Here is a 21,605-nt window from a genome sequence, read left to right as displayed (position 1 = left end):
AGCTACATTCATGCCTGATTTATAGCCACTATAATCTACAGCTCCCATTAAATCTTTCCGTTAATTTAAAAACTACTTTTTCCTTTTCAAGCACATAACTCCCTCATTTCCATTGTCCTCTATCACTGTGTCTTGTTCATTAAGGCCACTCATTATGTATCACTAAATAAATAACTGCTTTTGCTACGAAATTAACTTATTTTGAATCACTCATATCCTCCTGCTGCATTTGTCATCTCGACTTGTCTTCTGCAGGGATGTTGCAAGTTTTAATTCTCTTGACGTGGCATCTTGTTTATCCCGGTCAGCTGTGTCCACCTGCATGCTGATTGGCTGCTCCTGTATTCAATGGCTGCTTCTATAGAAGCCAGTGACTGACTGGCTGCTGTCCTACTGATTGGCTGCAGCATCTGCTCTATTTAAGTCGCTGTAAACTGCTATACTTCACAGTCAAAGTTCGTGAGTCCTAGTTTATTGTGCTCACATAAAATAACCCTCCCCCCCATGGGCCACCAAATGTTACGTTCACTTTGTTTATTTCTTCGTTGATTGTCCTTGGTGTCGACGTACTGCGTTGCTAAACTGACTGAAAAATGTGATGTTGAAGTTCAACACTGACTACTTTAAATGATGTAGCCGACAGCTGCACCATTGCGTTTCATTGGTCTTTGCATTCACTGTTGACAACCTCCCAATATCACACAGTGATATGACCAGTGCACTACTGTTTAACTTTCAATAAGACTCATTAACAGATCTCAGGCAAAATCCACATACTGCTACAATAGTTTACTACGAGGGTCGTCCACAAAGTAAGTTCCGTTTCTATTTATATCCGCGGCAGCGCTACGATCGCATTTCCGAGCATGTGTGACAGTTACTCTGACTCAAGGACAAGACATGTACGCCATTGTCAGATCGCTGCTGCTGACGTGTGCTTTGTAGTGCTTCTTTATAATGTCAGCCGTAATTGAAAATATCGCCGCGTGTGAAATCAGATTTGTGATATGTTTTCTAAATGAGAAGAAAGTTAAACCAAAGGAAATTCATCGGCAAATCAGCGAGGTTTACAGGCAAAGTGCTGTGAGTGATTCAATGGTTAGAAGATGGGTCAGTCTGTTCAATAAAGGACATGATCAAGTGGACAATGAAGAACGAAGTGGACGCCTGTCTGTGATTGCTGATGAACTGGTTCACACAACTGAAGAGAAGGTTAAGCACAACCGTAAGTTTACACTTAGTTCCCTTGCTATGGAAGTTCCGGAAACTCACGACCACTGATTCATGAAACTGTTACTGAAAAACTGAAATTTCGAAACGTTTGCTCTCGTAGGGTACCAAACATTCTTACTGAGGAACACAAAAAAAAAAAATGGATGGTAAGTGCACTTCAGTTAATGACATGCTACAGTGAAGAAGGCGATGGTTTTCTTTCTCGGATAGTCACAGAGGATGAAACGTGGGTATTGTACGACATTCCTGAAACAAAACGGCAATCAATTGAATGGGGGCACACTTCATCCCTAACGAAGGACACCTAGAAAAGTCACGTGCTTCGTTTTTTGGGACAGAAAAGGCATTTTGCTGATTGATTTCTTACCACAAGGCCAAACAATCAATGCACATAGTTACTGCGAGACCATTAAGAAATTTCGCCGCGCAATACAGAACAATCGTCGAGGATTACTGTCAAAAGGTGTTGTTTTTTTCTACGATAATGCCCGACCTCCCACGGCGAATGTGACCAAACAACTCCTACCGGAATTCCACTGGGACGTGTTTGATCATCCTCTGTACAGCCCGAACCTTGCTCCTTTCGACTTTCATCTCTTCTTGCACCTAAAGTATGTCCTTGGTGGTCCACACTTCAACGAAGACGACGAGCTGAGAGAACCTCTTATCACATGGTGGAAAATACAGGCGGAAACCTTCTATGAAAAATGCATACAAAAACTTGTGTCACGCTATGTTAAGTGCCTACAGAATTTCGGAAGCTACATAGAAAATACAGGTTCCTCATCTGAAACTCGGCCGTGGACTAACTGTCTCGGACCAAAAACCGTGTCCTTCCACATCCTGCAAATATTAGGTAATGAATCTGCACATTGTTCGAAGTTAAATTTACAGAAATTACAATTACAACTTAACTCATTAAACTATCCGAATACATAGAAAAATTGGTTCTTTGTAACAGTTTCTTCTACTATACGAGTTAGGCCGAATTATATGTTTAAATCATGAAATTGAGAAATATCATTACGCAAATAATACTTTTGACAAAACTGTTAATTGCTTTGGAATTAATTAAGGGTTTGCTTTGCTAACATGTTTTCGAATATAGCGAAACTGATCCCTTAAAAATACTGTTATTTTTTCCTCCAAATGATTACAACTAGTACAGAATTTAGAGCTGTTTATTTGTCAACAACAGAATTTAAGTCACGAAACAATTACTGATTTCACCCTATAACAAAACTAGGAACAGTAAAAATAGATTAGAAAATAAATTACATACACAAACCTAAGCACAAAATTAGACCTGGTGTTATATTCTTTAAAAGTGCGGGCCAATCTTTCTGTTTTATGAAAATGCCGATTACACTCACGTATATTAATGGTAATTAATCAAAAATGAAAAAAATGAATTTTAAGGAGGCAGATGGCGAAACAAGAGGGGAAGTAAAAATATCGGGGCTTGTTCCGTCACAATAGCAAGCTGGAGACTAGCCATTCTCAATTCACTATCATTTTTTATCAATGCATGTAATGCCTGTTGGTCGGGCTTCATCCACAGCTCACTGAATACTACTGTTTTCAAACAGTAGTATTCAATTAACTGTGGATGAAGCCCGACCTACAGGCATTACATATATTGTTCGAAAATGATAGTGCATTGAGAATGGCTAGCTTCTAGCTGAAATCTATATCTGCCTATAAAATTTAAAACGGACGACTGATAGCTGAAAGGTATGATTTACAAGCCAATATAACAGTCGCTAAGTGCGAGCGCCTTCTGAATGGAAGGTAACCTGATGAAACTTCAAACTGTCTACCGACAACGCAGTACTGATGACTAAACCGCCGCTTGACATCACGTGATACAGCTTAAGCGGAGCCCTAGCGTAAAGAAATAACAGCACTCATGTAGCTTTAAATATCACGTTCAGTACAGCACAGGGCCTCTTTTTATCTTGGCACCTCGTATATGTACGCATACAAAGTCTCTCTGTTTGTCGTACAGCACTTCAATGACCCTGTCGTTATGTCTTCGAACTTCTCAGAATCCTGTGGGATAAGAGTGACGCTCAGCAGCTAAATTCTGACGGGTTGATGATTGATATTAGTTTTCGGGGACTGTATAAGCTTTGTATAGCGTATTATGTATGACATACCACACAATGAAAACTTTTTCACAAATATGATAAAGTTAGTTAGTAAATTACTTTTTCAAAGAGTGATTATTGATGTTTCACTTTATATTCTTCAAATCAATAAATATCCTGTACTAAACACTTTATAGAGTAGCCAGTGTTCTTCTATGACGTTCAAGCTTTCTGAATACCAAATTTGATCAAAGTCTGTTCAGCAATTTAGTCGTGAAAGTGTGTTAGACAGATTTATTTTCACTTTTTTAATATTAGTATGAGTTTTTGAACAAATTAGTTCAATGTAAATGACAAAAGAACCTCCGTACCCCTATCCATCAACGAGTTCCACGTAGTGCAGCACCTGGAGATATGATATGATTTGTATTCAGTGCAGATGAAAAACAATTGACAGGACGGCACCGTATCCACAACCAGCTGATGTTATCCTGGAGAAACAAGAAAAATTTATAGTTGTACCAGCCAATCAATGGTCTGTACTCTCTCTTAACTGACCGAAATAAATTGCGCCTGAGGTGTTGTAGTTGGAACTGGCTTCTTTCTAAAATCTGTGAGGAAGTTATTACTGTGCATATTGCGTTTCATTTTATGTGTCAGCAGTCTGCCGTTTCCTTTATAGGGTGAACTGAGAAGCAAATATCCCAATTTTGTTTCCTGTAATACAGTGCAGTGTACAGCTTCTTTCAAATCGCTGCATGAAACTGACACATATTTCTGTAATAACTCAGATTTATATGTATATTAGCGCTTGGGATTCAGACATCAATTTCCTCAGTGGTTTGCAGAGTATACATGTAGATTAATATGGAAATTGCGGAAGGATGTGAATGACAGCGTGAGCTTTTCACAAGTCTCATACCAGAATTCTCCTTAAGCTTTTTAGGAAAACACAAATCTAATAGGCCGAGTGGGGATTTCAAAGGTCGTCATCTCGAATGGGTGTCTACCGCTGAGCCACATTGCACTCGGCGAGTGGGACAGAACAGTTAACTAGTATTAGCCGGATTTCTTGAAGACCAAGATGGTCGATTCTGAGGCAGCGAAACGATATTGCAGTGGCTCTGTTTTTTCGAATTACTATGCAGAGTTCCCTCGAACATGCATGCATGTCCAAAGAACAGGTAGTGCAGCGACGACACCCATAATGAAATTCATGAAATGTATTTGCAGTTGCGAATATGGACAACCATCGCCTGTGTAATGGAATGACAACAACGAAGATTTCGACCTGAACGGGACACGAACTCGGATTTTCCGTTCATCTAGAACGGTCTCATCATCATTTGGTTACTAGTGCATGACTTACAGCCAGACTCCAACACATGGTTGACGACATATGGAAGTTTGGGCATGGCCGTGAGCCGTGCTCGGGTAGCCAGTTGGTATGGCGACCGCTCCTGTAAGCGGGAAAAGCCGGGTTGGAGTCCCAGACAGAACAAATTTTCACTGTAGTCATTCCATTATCCAGGTAATGGTTATCCATATTTGCAACTGCGAATACATATCATATATTTTGATGCAAGTTCTTGAATCAACTGTTCGATAAAGGAACCATCCCGGAGAACTTGGTTTGGCAACCCATCAAGCTGCGTGTGCTGGTTTACTGGAAACATGCTTGCGTCAGTCTTACTACAAAAATCTACTCAATTGTTTACCTGACAAATATTCTCGGTAATTTTAGTAAACGCTGAGGTTACTTGTATCGAAATGAGTAGGAAATGTTCCACAATAATCGCCAGCTAGCCACTGGAGACATTTGTGAGCATCAGGTTCACATTTGTAGTATGAAAACTGTCATGCATTCTCGTTCTCTTACTTTTGATTGGTACTGGCAGCTGTGGGAGAACCACGCCCCCACCCCTCGCTCCTGTTCTCCGTGTGTGGGACGATGGTGTAGGTGTCGCATAAGTGTGAACAATAACGACAATGAGCATGAGAAACGAATCGTTCACCAGGATCAATGAGGCACGTTTGACTCTTTGTGCACAAAATATATAAGTACATCGGACAAACAATTAGTCATACCAGGAAAAAAAAGAAAACTCAGATATCGTGTATCACCCAAAGTAGCTTTGACAATGGCTCTTCTTCGGTGAGACAATTATTCTTCAAGCTTATACAGATATACAAAACAGGGTTATTTTCTGTCTGTCAGACGATGTGTTTTATTATCTCGCAACGAGTTTTTGGCAATGTCACATTATTCAGATCATTTCTAGTAGTTACAGAGTAACCAGTCGTAGCATAACTGTCAGTTTCACCGTCATACACTCAAATAGATTACAGAAACATCTGTAAGTGTTTTCAGCATACAGAACACATAACACACTCATTCAGTATTGCCTGAATTGGTCTGAAATTACACATAATATTTCAAAGATTCAAAGGGAAAACTACCAATTTCGAATTAAAAAAAATACTTGATAAGGCTGATACGTTACGTTCCTTGCAGAACTTCACAATAGAGATGTGCCATAAAAAACTTCCCCTTCCGAGGCGTTGCTCCAGCATATGGCAACGTAGCACGACTCTGATACGGGTATAAACCGACGTAGCGCAACCCTGATACGAGTATAAAGCACCTAAATACAGGCACAGGATTAGTGTGGCATTTATGTCTTACCATTGTGTTTGCAGTAAATGCAGGAACGTGAAATATGGCTGCGTTATTATCAAATGCATCCAAGCATGACCAACGTGTTGTTATTCCTTTCTTGGCTACCGAAGAATGAACATCAGCAGACATTATCGGATAATGTAGAATGTGTAAGGGGCAGCTTCCCTGTTGATAACCGCCATTATGGAGTGGCCGCCAAATTTCTGTCATTGCTGTTTCATGCTAACGCACGTCCGACAATTGAGCAGCCACCCTATAGTCCCATTATCTCCCCACGCGATTACGACGCCTTCTTCACGCAGCGGAACACCGTGTTTAACCAAACGGGTATCTTAAAGCTTCTGCATCGGTGCGATGATAGCCTCAATGTTCGCGGGAATTTTTACCTGATTGGAGTACAGAGTCTGGACTGTACCGCCTTCGAACAGAAACCTTTTGATCGATCCTTATAATGTGAAATATAAAGACTTAAAATTTGACAGTAATCGATCAGTTTTTTTTAGTAATAAACTATCAAAGTTCTCCGAAGAATGACCAGTAAAAAAGCTGCTTCATCTGGTGAAACTTATACTGTAAAAAGAAAAGTACAATGTCACCACGTTTTGTGGGTACTGAAATTATTAAAAAAATGTCTAAAATATACTCACGCCGTCGAAAGATCATAGGCATAGCCGTCGCTCCTAGTCAAAATTTTACTATTCAGTGAATATTGTCAATGTTACTGCGGGCGAAAGGTAATGAAGACGTGCTCCTGCGAGTTAATATCCCTAAGGTGTTCGGACTCACATGCGGTTCCTCTTCGTCGAAATGTCTTGGCACAAACCCGTCTAGGGCATGAACCGCACGTGCCGCATTACACGCCCAAAGTTATACACTTATGACCCTTTGGTCAAATTCTCTGGCTGATGGCAACTTTGCAAAATACAAAGTTAACATACCATATAATAACAGTAATGATAACATCAGGAAATAAATAAACGACCCCTAAATGATGTAGGACACACAGTTGGGATTTGGTTGGAATAACGTTTATTCAAAAAGCAATCTAATAGCGAAAGTGGTCGTATTTAGAATTGCTATTAAAGTCGAGCGCATATTCCGTTGGTACAGTTCGATCATTGACAAACTCATCGCGAATTACAAGTCAGATACTCCACCTCGTTAACTATGCGAAAAGGCGCGTGGCTGCTCAACGTGATACCATACAACGCGAAATTTTTGAGGTCGTTTCGCTTTCTAGCTGCCTAAAGGGCGACTGTCCGCTTTCGCGTCTCAATCCGATCTGTCGCCTTTGGTGTCTCGACCAGAACAGCCCTCTGCCCATCTCCAACCGCGTTTCCCGCGTGCTCAACGTCATCGATCAAGTGACTAGAGAAGTTCCCTTTCCTAAAGTCATGGATCTCATTGGATACAGCTAATTCTACATTACTTTATATTTTAACATATTTAAATAATCGAAGTTTGACCACTTTCACGTACTAAATAAAGTACAATAATATCCATTACAAAGTAAACGTTAAATTCTTGTACATAAAGTGCTGCATTTGTTTCTAACACGCGGATTACTCGATATATGCAGGCCTGAAGATGGCATAATGTAACGCCGAAACTGACTGCCTAACAAATAAAACCAAAATAACGGCTGTTGGTATTCTATTATTGAAAACTGCTCTTTGGTGAAACCTGCACTTACAGAGCCATGTTTTAAAATTTAACTGCATCTTAAAAGTAGAAAAAAACATATTTTATAGTTAGTGAATGCTCAAAGTTTATGAAGGGTCCAGACTGGTGATACAAAATTGTCACTGCTAACATGATTAGTCGCGGTACTACGCAAATTGCTGTGTGGCATGTTTCAGGTGGCAGCGTCTTACCGATGTGACGGCAGGACAACTCGGTGGCCAGCATGACCGAGAAAGAGAGACTAGCAGGTTGGCAGAACAGAAGCTATCCGTGTGGACATGTGACGTCGTATACTTATGACTATACACACACTTGACCTAGACCTGCAGTTATGGCGTGGGGTGCGATTTTGTAAGTAGGAGCGCCCACGCACTCTATCGGCAAATTTGTAAATCAATCTGGTGGTCCAACCTATTGTGATGCCATCCATGAACAGCTTTCCAGGGGGCGTTTCCCAGCAGGATGACGCTCACCTACATACCGTTTTTGTGAGCCAATATGCTCCACAGATTTTCGACATGTTGAGCTGACCTGCTCGATCGACGTATCTGTCTCCAATCGAGCACATATGGCACGTCATTGGACGACAACACTAGAGTCACCCACAAACTGCATTAACCGTCCCTGTACTGACCGACCAAGTGAAACAGGCATGGAATTCCATCCCAGAAATTGACATACAGCACCTATACAACACAATGCACGCACGTTTCCATGCTTGCACTCGAACGTACGTTAATCTGTGACCTTATTGTTAATCACTTAAATATGTTAATTTCTTTCTGGTGTTGTGATTCATCAATGTATATATAACTCCAACAATTCACTGTAAAATACAAATCAGCTATCAGACTGGAAAATGCCTTCGGAGCACGAAACGGAATATCAGTCTACACTACCACCACCTCCATCTAGCTACTAAGACCGTCATCTCCAACTAGCTACTAAGGTAATACTACCAACAGTCTACAGAACTACCTATCCACATAGCTCTATAAACCCCTGTACAACAAACCGCGCAATTTTATCATTTGCACAAAGCAAATAACAAAGTGTCTTTCATTATACGAGGCGCGTTCAATAAGTAATGTAACACTTTTTTTTCTGAAAGCAGTCTGGTTTTTATTCAGGATTACAATAAACCATATTACTCCCCACTCTTTTGGATACAAAATGCTACAATCCATCATAATCTCCGTTCAGCGCAGCAGCCTTACACCGTCTTACTGGGAGGATTTGTATTATGCAAGCATGGTACCATTGTTTTGGACGACGTCGGTATCAACGTCATACTGCATGAATAATCTCCCCATCGCCCATATACTGCTTCCCATGGAGTGCATATTTAATGGGCTACACAGATGGAAGTCGGAAGGTGGAAGGCGCAGGCTGCACGAGCAATAACACTCCAATGAAGTACACTTCTTAGGTTTTCCACTGGATCATATTGCGCAAATCCCACATAAGTTCGTCTACACGACTGTTGGACTTCTGCAGTTGGTGGTGGTTCCTGTTGTCACTGCTGCAAGACGTGATTGATGATAATCGCGCGACAGCTTCGAAATTTATGAATCCAGGAGCAAGCAACACACGTGCGCGGGAAGACGCTCGCAGTTGGAGGAGAGGTGCGGTCATAGTGGCCCTGGCAGGAGCCACAGAAAAACCGACCACGCGCGTGCTATGCGAAGTGACTGTGCTGCTAGACGCTCGGTGGTTAAAAGCTAAATTAAATCCCAGCAGTGAATCGGAAGTTCATGTTCCTCCCGTTTTAATTTAATGGTAGTCAGTGCTGGATTCCAGGCGGTGCTTGATAGAAGCCTGTTGACATGATTGTCCGCCATACGGATATGTATGGCGTCCTTAAGAACACAGCCTCAGAAACACGAGGCTGAGGATAAAACTCCAGTCCTCTCGTCAAACATGTGATACCCATGTCCAGGCAGTGCTCTGCCACCGCTGATTTATTAGGTTGCCTTATCTGTGTATGGCGATGGTGTTCTACAGAACACTTGCACGGTTCTCCAGCTTTGCTCAATATAAGATATCCCACAATAACAAGGGATCTTACATATGCCACCTGTCCTAAGGCCAAGGCCATCTCTGACAGAACACAAAGAATTCCTCAAGTTCGCTGGTGTTCGAAAAACAAACTTAATGTCGTGTCCTTGTTTTCTTGAAGTCATGGCATCAAAATAAGGAAAGAACGCCGCCGTAATGGGTGTCTGCGAGTCTTCATTAGCATCCCTGGTTCAAATGGTTCAAATGGTTCTGAGCACTATGGGACTTAACATCTGTGGTCATCAGTCCCCTAGAACTTATAACTACTTAAACCTAACTAACCTAAGGACATCACACACATCCATGCCCGAGGCAGGATTCGAACCTGCGACCGTAGCAGTCGTGCGGTTCCGGACTGAGCGCCTGAACCGCTAGACCACCGCGGCCGGCTAGTATCCCTGCTTTGAATTTGATTCGAACGGAATGCGTGGTGTAGCTATCTGTCAGAATGGCCGTTCTGTTGGCACATCTGTCTGAGGTGTTGTAGTTCACCAAGCAGACTGTCGGTATCTGAGACCACACACACCATCGCATTGTGCAGTATGATTACATCTTGTGGCCTGCAAATGTAACTCTGTGTCCTGAAAGAAATTTTAAATCTGCAGCCGAGTGAAACTTCTTGGCAGATTAAAACTGTGTGCCAGACTGAGTCTCGAACTCGGAACCTTTCGCCGGCAAACGCTCTACGCCGTCCTCACAGCTTTGCTTCCGGTAGGAGACAGGTTCGAGTCTCGGTCCGGCATATGGTTTTTATCTGACAGGAAGTTTCATGACTAAATGTCAGTTGTTTTACGGTAGACACTATTTCCCAGTCTACCATCGGCTTATCTTCTAGCCATGACATCAAGTAATGGTAAGATGCCATCTTCTTCCACTTTCACGTTGAATTGTACAGGGTGATTCAAAAAGAATACCACAACTTTAGGAATTTAAAACTCTGCAACGACAAAAGGCAGAGCTAAGCACTATCTGTCGGCGAATTAAGAGAGCTATAAAGTTTCATTTAGTTGTACATTTGTTCGCTTGAGGCGCTGCTGACTAGGCGTCAGCGTCAGTTGATGCTAAGATGGCGATTGTGTTTAGTGATGGAGCAACTTTCCACACTAACGGGAAAGTCAACCGTTACAATGTCTGTATATGGGGCACTGAGAATCCGCGGGAAACAACTCAGTATGAACGTGACTCGCCTAAGGTGAACGTTTTCTGTGCCATTTCAGCCAATAAAGTTTCTGGTCCCTTTTTCTTCGAAGGTGCTACTGTAACTGGACTACAGTATCTGGAGATGTTAGAGAATTGGCTGTTCGCTCAGCTCGAACAAGAAGCACAACAATTCATATTTCAGCAGGATGGAGCGCCACCACATTGGCACTTATCTGTCCGTAACTACCTGAACGTCAACTACCCGAGGCGATGGATCGGCCGCCAGGCAGCCCGTGACAGAGCACTTCATCACTGGCCTCCAAGAAGCCCTGATCTTACCCCCTGCGATTTTTTCTTATGGGGGTATGTTAAGGATATGGTGTTTCGGCCACCTCTCCCAGCCACCAGCCGGCCGCGGTGGTCTAGCGGTTCTGGCGCTGCAGTCCGGAACCGAGGGACTGCTACGGCCGCAGGTTCGAATCCTGCCTCGGGCATGGGTGTGTGTGATGTCCTTAGGTTAGTTAGGTTTAAGTAGTTCTAAGTTCTAGGGGACTTATGACCTAAGATGTTGAGTCCCATAGTGCTCAGAGCCCTATTCCCAGCCACCATTGATGATTTGAAACGAGAAATAACAGCAGCTATCCAAACTGTTACGCCTGATATGCTACAGAGAGTGTGGAACGAGTTGGAGTATCGGGTTGATATTGCTCGAGTGTCTGGAGGGGGCCATATTGAACATCTCTGAACTTGTTTTTGAGTGAAAAAAAAAACCTTTTTAAATACTCTTTGTAATGATGTATAACAGAAGGTTATATTATGTTTCTTTCATTAAATACACATTTTTAAAGTTGTGGTATTCTTTTTGAATCACCCTGTATATTCGGATGGAGCAAGCAAAATGCGAGAGAAAGAAGGATGATGTCTCTGTTCCGTGGGGACACCTGACAAATGTATCGCCTAAGTACCGCCAGAAGCAAGAATATTGGAGGTTAGCCGACTGCAGCGCTTTATCCTCAAAGACTCTCATAAAACCGTTGGCTACCTTGAGAGACAGAGGAGTTTCCGTAGTGACATCGTCAACATGTTGAGAACACTGGTTATGGAACAAGAAGGAACAATAGCATAATGTCTATCTGAAACCTGCTGCTGATAAGCTCTAACGAGTCCTGCAGACGTACTTTCGTAAATAAAGATAAATCGTCAAACCTAACCAAAGGATCCGACAGTTGTAACCTGAATGTCTTCAAGCATCCCAGGAGTCCTCTGAATTCCAGATATGATAGCCACATTTACCCATGAGAGTTCCTAACAATGAAGTAAGGTTAGTCAGTAAACTGTTGGGCGCAGAGGAGACTCATCGTTATGCATGTTCGACTGGCCCTAATTTTTGGGGAACTGCAGCCTACTAGCGCTGGCCCTTAATGACCAAAGTCGGAATAGAACTCTTCTTGAGGTTGTCTAATGTTTTTTCTCTGCATTTTTCCCGTCGGATGCTCTCTTAGCTTTTGATAAGCAGGATCGTCGACCAACGCGCCAATCTTACTGTTGCATTCAGCTCATGAGGAAAGAACGGTGGCGTTTTCCTCCTCGGAAGGTAAAAGGACGACCTCTTTGTCTGGTCTGAAGTCTAGCGGAGACTTCCTTTCTGCTGGACTGATAATAAACTTGTTTGGTGGGGCTCGGGTTAAAATACGGCATGTGTTTCTCCTAAACTCCCCTGCATCGTCACTGGAAAGTTTCAAAATTGCTTGTTCGATCCCAGCTATTACATCTAGGATTTGAGCTATCACGGATGTTATGAAGAGAGATGCAGTTTTCCAACTAAGCGCCACCCCGTAGATTGCAGTTTTGTTTCGAGTTCAATGTGATGAACTCACGTTTCATCACCCATGACGAGGTTCGACACACTATTCAGTACCCTGACTGGTGGGCGAGTGTATCAGCACTACCAACAAAGGCGTCGAGATGAGTAGCCATGTGTTTGACTGTGATCCATCGATCACCTCAGATAATAGTGTCTGCACGTTCCAGCACTGAACGAGTCACAGCTCTGTGCAGCCAGGTGGCATGTAAAAGACAGGATAGGTTTGTACAACCTTGTTCCAAGATGACAGATTCCTCAGCCATCGACCCACTGTGCTTTTCTTCATTCCCAGTCACCACAAACATTCTGCAAGTGCTTCATAATATCCGTGGCTCAGGTTGACTGTCAAAAAAAGGACAATGACAGCTCTGTGCTTGGTAAGCACTTCCATTGTAGACATTGAAGACTACTTATCGGAACGTCATGAAACTAGAGGGGTTAAAGCAGGAGTATGCCACGATGTTCTACAACAAATTCTGCATTTCTCAACAATAATTAGCCACAAAACATGTACTGCATTGTTTACTGAACGCCCTCATATAAAGCAGAGTTTATGTTTGTATGTGTGGATATTTGGGGTCTCCTTGCAAACCACTGTATTCATTTCAACCAAATTTGGCACAGAAGCAGCAGACCTCATGTATATCAGCATTTTGGGGTTCCTAACCTCCCAGCTCAGTTGGAGATACACACGACAAGCATGTTGTGTGCGAACAGTATTGACCTGCCCGATTAACCTGTTGTCCATGCTAGCCTACATTTCAGGTCCAAGAAAAATTGTGTTCCTGATCCTGTCATGTAGTGTATCCTGCATGACAGATTTGTTATATTAGTAGTATCAGCCTGGTTTATTAAACTGTGTTGTAGGGGCTACACGTGCCAATGAGCATTGGTGGGGACAGACTGAGAACTGACTGAGATGAATAGAGGAAAGGACACGCAGGGTGAGGTATAAGGGAATGGACAGTGGGTGAGGAGATGCATGAGGCAAGTGGAAGGTGTAGAGGGCAAATAGGCAGATGGAAAAGGAATAGGGGAAGGTGGTGATGTAGAGATAGGCAGAGGGGGTGTTGAATATGGTCAGAGAGAGGGGTGGGGAGTAGAGGCAGACATGTTCAGAGAGAGGGAGTGGAAGGAATAGACAAAGAGGGGAAGTGGGCAGAAGGAGAGGGACAGATGAGGTGAGCGTATCAACTGGACAGATAGATGGATGAAGAGATGGATACAGAAAGGGAGAGAGGAAGAATGAGAGAGAGAGAAAGAAAGAGAGAGAGAGAGAGAGAGAGAGTGAGAAATATAATGTAATAATTGACATTGAGGACGTAACATATTATCTAGGATGATAATTATTAACAGAAGTAACTTCAGATGTGTCCTAGAAAAGCGTGCTGCCGTTAAAGTGCAGATAATATTAGGAGTACTCTTGCAGACTATAAAGTCGCTGCACTAATATTCCGTCAGCTGTTATTAAGATGTTGCGTAGGTGAAAGTATTGGAACCTTGCTTTAAATGAAAGAAATTACGAAATTGTGGATTTCGCGGAGACTAAAGTTACTTCTAGAATGACGTGAATGAAAAGAGAAATTTCTTACAAATAGCGTGTATATCCATCGTAGAATATTGATCAGGTTCGTCGGACGCTTAGCAAACAAGCCTAACAGGTGATACTGAATATATTCAAAGAAAGCCAGCACGAATGTTCGAGAGTTTCTTTGACGCACGAGAATTCTTGAACACATCAACTGGTAGCCACTACATTCTCTGAGCATCACTTCAGTAGGAACGGTGAAGATTAGATTCGACTAATTACAGAGCGCTTAGAGACATTTAAACAATTATTCTTCCCGAGTTCCATGTGAGATTGGAACGGGAAGAATTCTTAATATGAAGTAGAATTCTGAGTAATGTGTGCCATTCATTTCACTATTTGGTACTGTCGAACCGTAACTATTTAGTGGTAAGTTTCGAACTTACATTTCGGCAATACCGTTCGAAACTGTCTTCCTACCCAAACGACGACTGATCACCCTTGTAGTAAAATAAAGTATTCGTGACACATATTAATCTCAGCCCACAACTTCTAGGACGTGTGCGTAGGTAAAACAAAGTAGCCAATAAATTAATTCGTATTTATTTTGTGATAATTCAGCGTGGTCAGGTTTGTACAGAATAACCCGATCATTTAAAAATCGGAAAAAAGATTTTTTTCCGCATAAGAAGAAAACAGGAAATGTAACAAACGGTTTTGGAAGGCTTGGCACTAGATGTGACTATTTTTTTTTTTATTTCATTAAGGAGCTACATGAATTGAAGCTCGCTACGTACTGGTTGTTACTAAACGCTTGAAAGGAAGCATGATCCTTATACAAGTGCCTGCGTCAATATGGGTGCGTGGACTTTTGTCTGTGCAATGAAGTTAGTAGGCGGAAGCGTATTTGCTCAGCGGGAGACTAATCATGAGTTGCGTATTTTTCGATGAAAACGTCCATTGTCAAACAGTAACAACGCGGAGGAAGCAAACTGAAATTCCTAGCATTGATGCCGCGGACGTAGGATTCCGGAGAACGACCTCAACCCACAGAGTTGCGCAAGTCAGCATTCCTAGCAATCCAGTTTCCGTCGTCTGTTATTGCTTCCGCAGAAATATAGCACCGCTGTTCCCTGTGTTCCTGCTGATGGAACAACTGTCCTTGATAGCCGCCCAGTTGCCAAGCTTTAGTGTCAACAGAAAATATGTTCTATACCGGTACTTTTTTTAGAACACACGTTGCTACTGGAAAAACATTCCAACTACTGTGAAAACTTCCTACAGAATGTTCCATTTTAAGCAAATGTCGATGATACAGAGAGCGTTCTGTTTGTGTTTCAGTACCATATACTTTTATTTCTCCATTCATATTTCGTCAGAGACGTCTTCACGCCACAATTTTTAATTTTTACTGATGTGGATTAATACGAATTCTTCGAAATTTTATGCGGAAAAAAGGGAAAGTAGGGAATCATTGCGTCTTGTTGGTGTTTAATCATAAAACGTACATCACATCATCACCGTGTTAGAACTAACAAAAGGAATCCCTGCTTTCATTTAATTTGACGTGAATTAACAGGAAAATTTTACAACTTCGTTGATCTTATAAACAGAAATGTTTAATTAACAGGTAACAGCAGAAATTAGCTTAAAGTAAAAATAATATTGCTGCTTTATTTGCTTCAATCTACTGTAACTGTGCTGATACAAGAGAGAGAAATCTCCCGTCCACAAATGGGAAGACAATCGATGCTATGCCATACCGCTCGAAGGCTGTCTATCTGTTTCTGCAGCTGGATCTACACGACTTCTCTGCCATTCTCTCTGAAGTGTGTGGCAGAGGGTTTATCGAACAACACTCACACTATTTGTCTTCCGTACCACTCTCGAAACGCGCGCGGAAAAGCGAACACTTATATCTTTCAGCCCGCCATCATTTAAATTACCACGATACACATTCTCCCTATTTAGATGGGCTTCAACACAATATCTTCAAACTCAAAGCAGAAAGTTGGTTATTAAAAATCAGTGAAGAGATCACTCTGCAATTAATAACGCCTTTGTTTTAATGATTGTCACACCATTTTGCTTTCATATCTATGACACTCTCTTCTCAGTTTCGCTACCATACAAAATGAGCTACCCTTCTTTGGATTATTTCTGAGCTCTTTGACAATCCAGATAATAAAGATCCCAAACCGCACAGCAATGCTCCAAAACAAGACGAACAGCCGGCCGTTGTGGCCGAGCGGTTCTAAGCGCAGTCTGAAACCGCGAGACCGCTACGATTTCAGGTTCGAATCCTGCCTCGGGCATGGATGTGTGTGATGTCCTTAGTTAGGTTTAAGTAGTAGGGGGACTGATGACCCCAGATGTTAGCCTAAGTCCCATAGTTCTCAGAGGCATTTGAACCTTTTGAAGACGAACAATCTTAGTATGGGAAGCAAATTGAGTCGATTTGTATCTTCTTAATGTGCAGAGTTTGGTTCGACCTCCACATATTATCTTTGTGCTGATCCCACAGTAAGTAGTTCGTAACTGTAGTCCTTAGCAATTTAGTTGAATTGACAGCCTTTAGATTTGTGTAATTTATACAGTAACCGAAATTTAATGGATTCCTTGTGCTTAGATCACCTCACAAGTTTCCACTTCTCGCACCATAAAAATTTCTTGCCTATATCATTTTGAAATTCGTTTTGAACTTCTGGTGACTTAACTAGACGCTAAATAACAGCATCATCTGCAAAGTATCTAAGAGGGCTACTCAGATTGATTCCTAAACCGTTTATGTAGATTAGGAACAGCAGAAAGTCTATAACACTTCCCTATAGAACGCCTGATGTCAGAAGCTTTATTCGATGATTTTCCGTCGGTTACGACGAACAGTGTCCTTTCTGACAAGAAATAACGAATCCACTCGCACAACCGAGACGATATTTCATAGGCATCCAATTTGAGTAGAAGCCGCTAGAGAGAAGCCTTGCGTAAACGTAGAAATCTGGAATCAATTTGAAGTCTCTTATCGCTAGGACGTATTCCTTCATGAGAATAATGGCCTATTTGTGTTGCACAAGAGAGATATTTTTTGAACTCGTGCAGACTATATGTCAATAGCTCGTTTCATTCAAGATAATTCATAATGTTCTAGCACAGTATATGTTCCAAAAGCTATTGCAAATCGACGTCAGTGTCATGCATCTGTAATTCAGTGGCTTAGTCATATTTCCTGTCTTGAATGTTGGTGTGACCGGTGCAAGTATCCAATCTTTGGGTCCGGACCTTTCATCTATTGAGCGATTGTATACGTTTATTAAGTACCGAGTTATTGTATCAGCATAATCTAGGAGAAACCTAACTGCTCTACAGTCTGGACAGGAAAACTTACCTTTATTGAGTGTTTTGTGTTTCTTCGCTGCACTGGACTCGCAGTCGTACGGACGGCGGTTCAAACCCGCCTCTGGCCATCCAGATTTGGGTTTTCCCTAAATCGCTCCAGGCAAATGCCGGGATGGTTTTTTCGAAAGAGCACGACCGATTTCTTTCTCCGCCCTTGACACAGTCGGAGCTTGTGCTCCGTCTCTGATGACCTGGATGTCGACGGGGTGTTGATCCCAATCTTCCTTCCTTCCCTACCTTCATCGTTGCGCCGAGTATACAGTTTGGTTGTACTCAAACTTCCGCTACTTGAGCCTGTATAAACGGCCACCATTTACCGTATATGTACCCATCTTTAATGGAACGATGTTCAGACTGTTCGTTGCGGGACTTGCGTTGTTAGTAGCGTTACAGTCGTGACATTGCATTAGGCGCCGGTCCGGGTACGGTGCAAAGTAATGTTGAGACAGAAACATTGGTGTTCCTTACAGTTGAAGACAGTCGGCGTGGGTCAGGACAAGGTGAACAGGTGTTTTACTCATTCAGCTGCTTTATCAAAACAACAGCATTATTGTTGATCCTCTTCACCTCGTTAAAGGAATACAGAAAGCCCTCTTTCTCCACCGCAGTCGAAGAACACGTTTCGGAAGTTCGAATTTACTGGTGATTTGCTAATGGCTCGTGGAAGAAGAAGATTGCCAGTTGTCCCAAAAACTGTTAAAGAACTTATTTCTGCCACAGATGAGAATGCTGGATGCAATGTGCGATCTTCAAGCAGTGTCACGAGAATTGAGCATTCCATGGCACACTGAAAAATGCTGCAAACGATGTAGAACGGTATCTGTAGTGCGGCTCCATGCTGTCGTGAATGCAAATGCTCAAAAAAATTGTTCAAATGGCTCTGAGCACTATGGGACTTAACATCTATGGTCATCAGTCCCCTAGAACTTAGAACTACTTAAACCTAACTAACCTAAGGACATCACACAACACCCAGTCATCACGAGGCAGAGAAAATCCCTGACCCCGCCGGGAATCGAACCCGGGAACCAGGGCGCGGGAAGCGAGAACGCACCGCACGACCACGAGGTACGGACTGCAAATGCTCGTCACAATGAGTAACATATTTAATCTGGAACGTAAACATGTTACGTAATTAGCAAATGTTACCTCCTCATATGGAAATTAAAAGATGGTTCTTTCAGTGGTTTATTTGTTATTTCTCTTCCCCATGACCATACAAACGTTTCCTCAAAGTATCGTTGTTCTACGACCAATCGTTTTCATGGGGGCCCTCTGATGTAGAGAGAGTTTATCTATAATAATTTTGTATCTGTTCGCATGTTACTCATGTTGACTGCTGTTCTTAATTCTAATTTGAATATTTACTTAGTCTTTCTGATGAAGGTGTTTCAGAAAACTTTATTTGCTAACTCCGCAACTAAGGTATTGCCGATGGTGTTCTTTATACATATGACCATGGTGTCTTTGGATTTTCTGCCAGATTTGGGAACAGAGTTTCTTGAGGAAACTATTAAAAGCATCTCGCATTGAAATTAGTGCTACATTTCCATCGTCTGTAAATCTTGGAGTTTGTGCGTTCTTTAAAATGTAGTATGCTTTCTTCGTTTTTTCTACAACAGTGCTTCGACCTGTTTGTGTACCATGAGGAATCAGTACAATAGCTTATTAATTTATAAGGAGTTTAACACGGAACTGCCGTCGATACTATTCCTTCGAATTTAAACTACATCTGGTCTACACTTTCATAGCTGGATTGGAAGGAGTGAAGACCCTTAGTAAGGTGTCATGCGGAATTTTATGTTCTGTTTTGAACAGAAATATGTTACGTGTGTGTTATCGTATTCAGCATCGCTACAACGACCTTGTGATCACATATAATTGTATCCGTAATGATTTACACTAGTCGCTTAGTAGTATTTGCCGCTGAGAGATCAACTGTGTTTTCGGTACACTTACTCTTAGACTGGGTACATGAGCTAATCTATGAAAATAATTTTCGAAGAAAGGATTTACTGCAATTCCGGGACAGCATGTTACGTCTACCACTGGTTTTCGCTCTTATTTTTGCCACCACATCGAGGCAAGGTAGAAGTTATAACTACAGCTGTATGAGTATAGTACCTGCTGGAACTGCAGGAGTACAGCGTAGGCTATCTACAGTCAGAAGGGTTCTCAACAATTAGTAATAAAATGATATTTATTAAATACGAAGAGATAATCAATTTCAAGGATGCTTCCTCTTGTGAAATGTCCAGCAAAATAGACGTTTGAAACTATTAAAAGTCCTCTAAAGTATTAAAGTCCTGTCACTATGCCTATGAGTGATATCTACATAGAATCCAGAGCTGGCCTACGATACCTACGGATTCTAAGTCTTGGAGACGACAAACACTGCAGCCTGTAGACTCGGCGGTAGTTGGAGACTCTACACGGCCCGGCGCACTGAAGAGAACTGTCTCCCGTAGCTCAGTGCTCCGGTATTAAAAGAGGCTTCGACCAATCGCCACCGACACACGTGACGCCCACGGATTGGCTGCTGCGGCCTCTGGCGGACCTCGTTATAGTTCGTACTGCCAAACCAATACAGCTGCTGCGCTACTGGTGTTTCGAGCGCAGCTTATCGATTGTGGAGCGGTATTCCCTACAGTCGTGAGTACCGTCACCACAGTTTTTCAGAGGATACGCAAGTTTTCTTTTAATCTTCCAGCAACTGTATCCTCTGAGTCAATAGGTCGGTAAAATGAATCATTTATTCTGGTAGTCAAGTAAAATCACTTCCCATAACACGTTACAGAAACTATCTACGTCAATTTAAGTACAAGATTAATTATTTCTAACTGCAAGAAACACGCCACACCAACTAGATTTAATCCATCCTCCCTGGACACCCTTAGGTCTTTCGTAAGAAACAGCGGCTGCACTTACCTTAGCCATCTTTCGGTACCTATAACGATATTACGAATCGCGCTTCATTGCTTTCTGTTAGGGCATAGAGTTATGTTTCATTCCTTCTCTGTCTCTCTCTCTCTCTCTCTCTCTCTCTCTCTCTCTCTCTCTCTCTCTATCTCTCTCTCTCTCTTTAATTTTTTTATTTACTTTATTTTTATTTCTTCATTAATTTTTTTGCATAACCTATACGACAGTCTAGCAGATCTACTGTCCGCTGTTTGCACCACTGAACGCTGAGACTGTAGACTTTTATTATCTTCCCTAAGATCCTTTAACACGAAAAACCACCCAAAGCTTACCACAAACCCACTTTCCCATCTCACCACCGCCACCCCCCTCGCCCCAAACACCTGTAGCCGTCTTCTGTATAAACTGAACCCCTGAACCATTAAGCGGAACCCAATAGCCCACCACCCTGAACCTAAATTATTTGTTAATACTTGAGATACGAATACCGTTCAACTTCGATGTAGCCTAGTCAATAGATCTAGAAAGTTCATTTAAAATTCGCCACCTTTTCCGACAAACTGATTTGTTCTCAGAATAGTCAACTGCTCAAAAATATGAGAATATTGTGGTTAATTTTCAGGTAATCTTTATTCGTTCCTCCCCAAAAGGTATTCTGCACTACCATTACAACTAAATGTTCATCTTGTTTTTCATATTTTATTTGTTACTAACAATGTTCTTGAATTTCGTTGTCTGTCTTTCGTGCTCGTTTAAGAACATTTTACGTTTCCGAGTTGATACTTCTGCTCATCAATTAATGATTTGTAAGTACTGGAATCATCCACAGAGAAACACTCATTGCTCTGAAGGGTTCTGTAAGTATTGTATTCTGTAGCTTACTTTTAATTCTGAAGAGGGCAGTCTTTGTACTGGACTAGTGCGTAAGCTGAATTCTGAATCCGTTCGATAATGACTTCTTTAATGCTACTAAGTTCATATTAAAATTCTGTGAAGTTTCATTTCTGTGTGGCT

Source organism: Schistocerca cancellata, chromosome 7, assembly GCF_023864275.1.
Source record: "Schistocerca cancellata isolate TAMUIC-IGC-003103 chromosome 7, iqSchCanc2.1, whole genome shotgun sequence".
Taxonomy (NCBI): domain Eukaryota; kingdom Metazoa; phylum Arthropoda; class Insecta; order Orthoptera; family Acrididae; genus Schistocerca; species Schistocerca cancellata.
Note: the sequence above shows the minus strand (reverse complement) of the source record.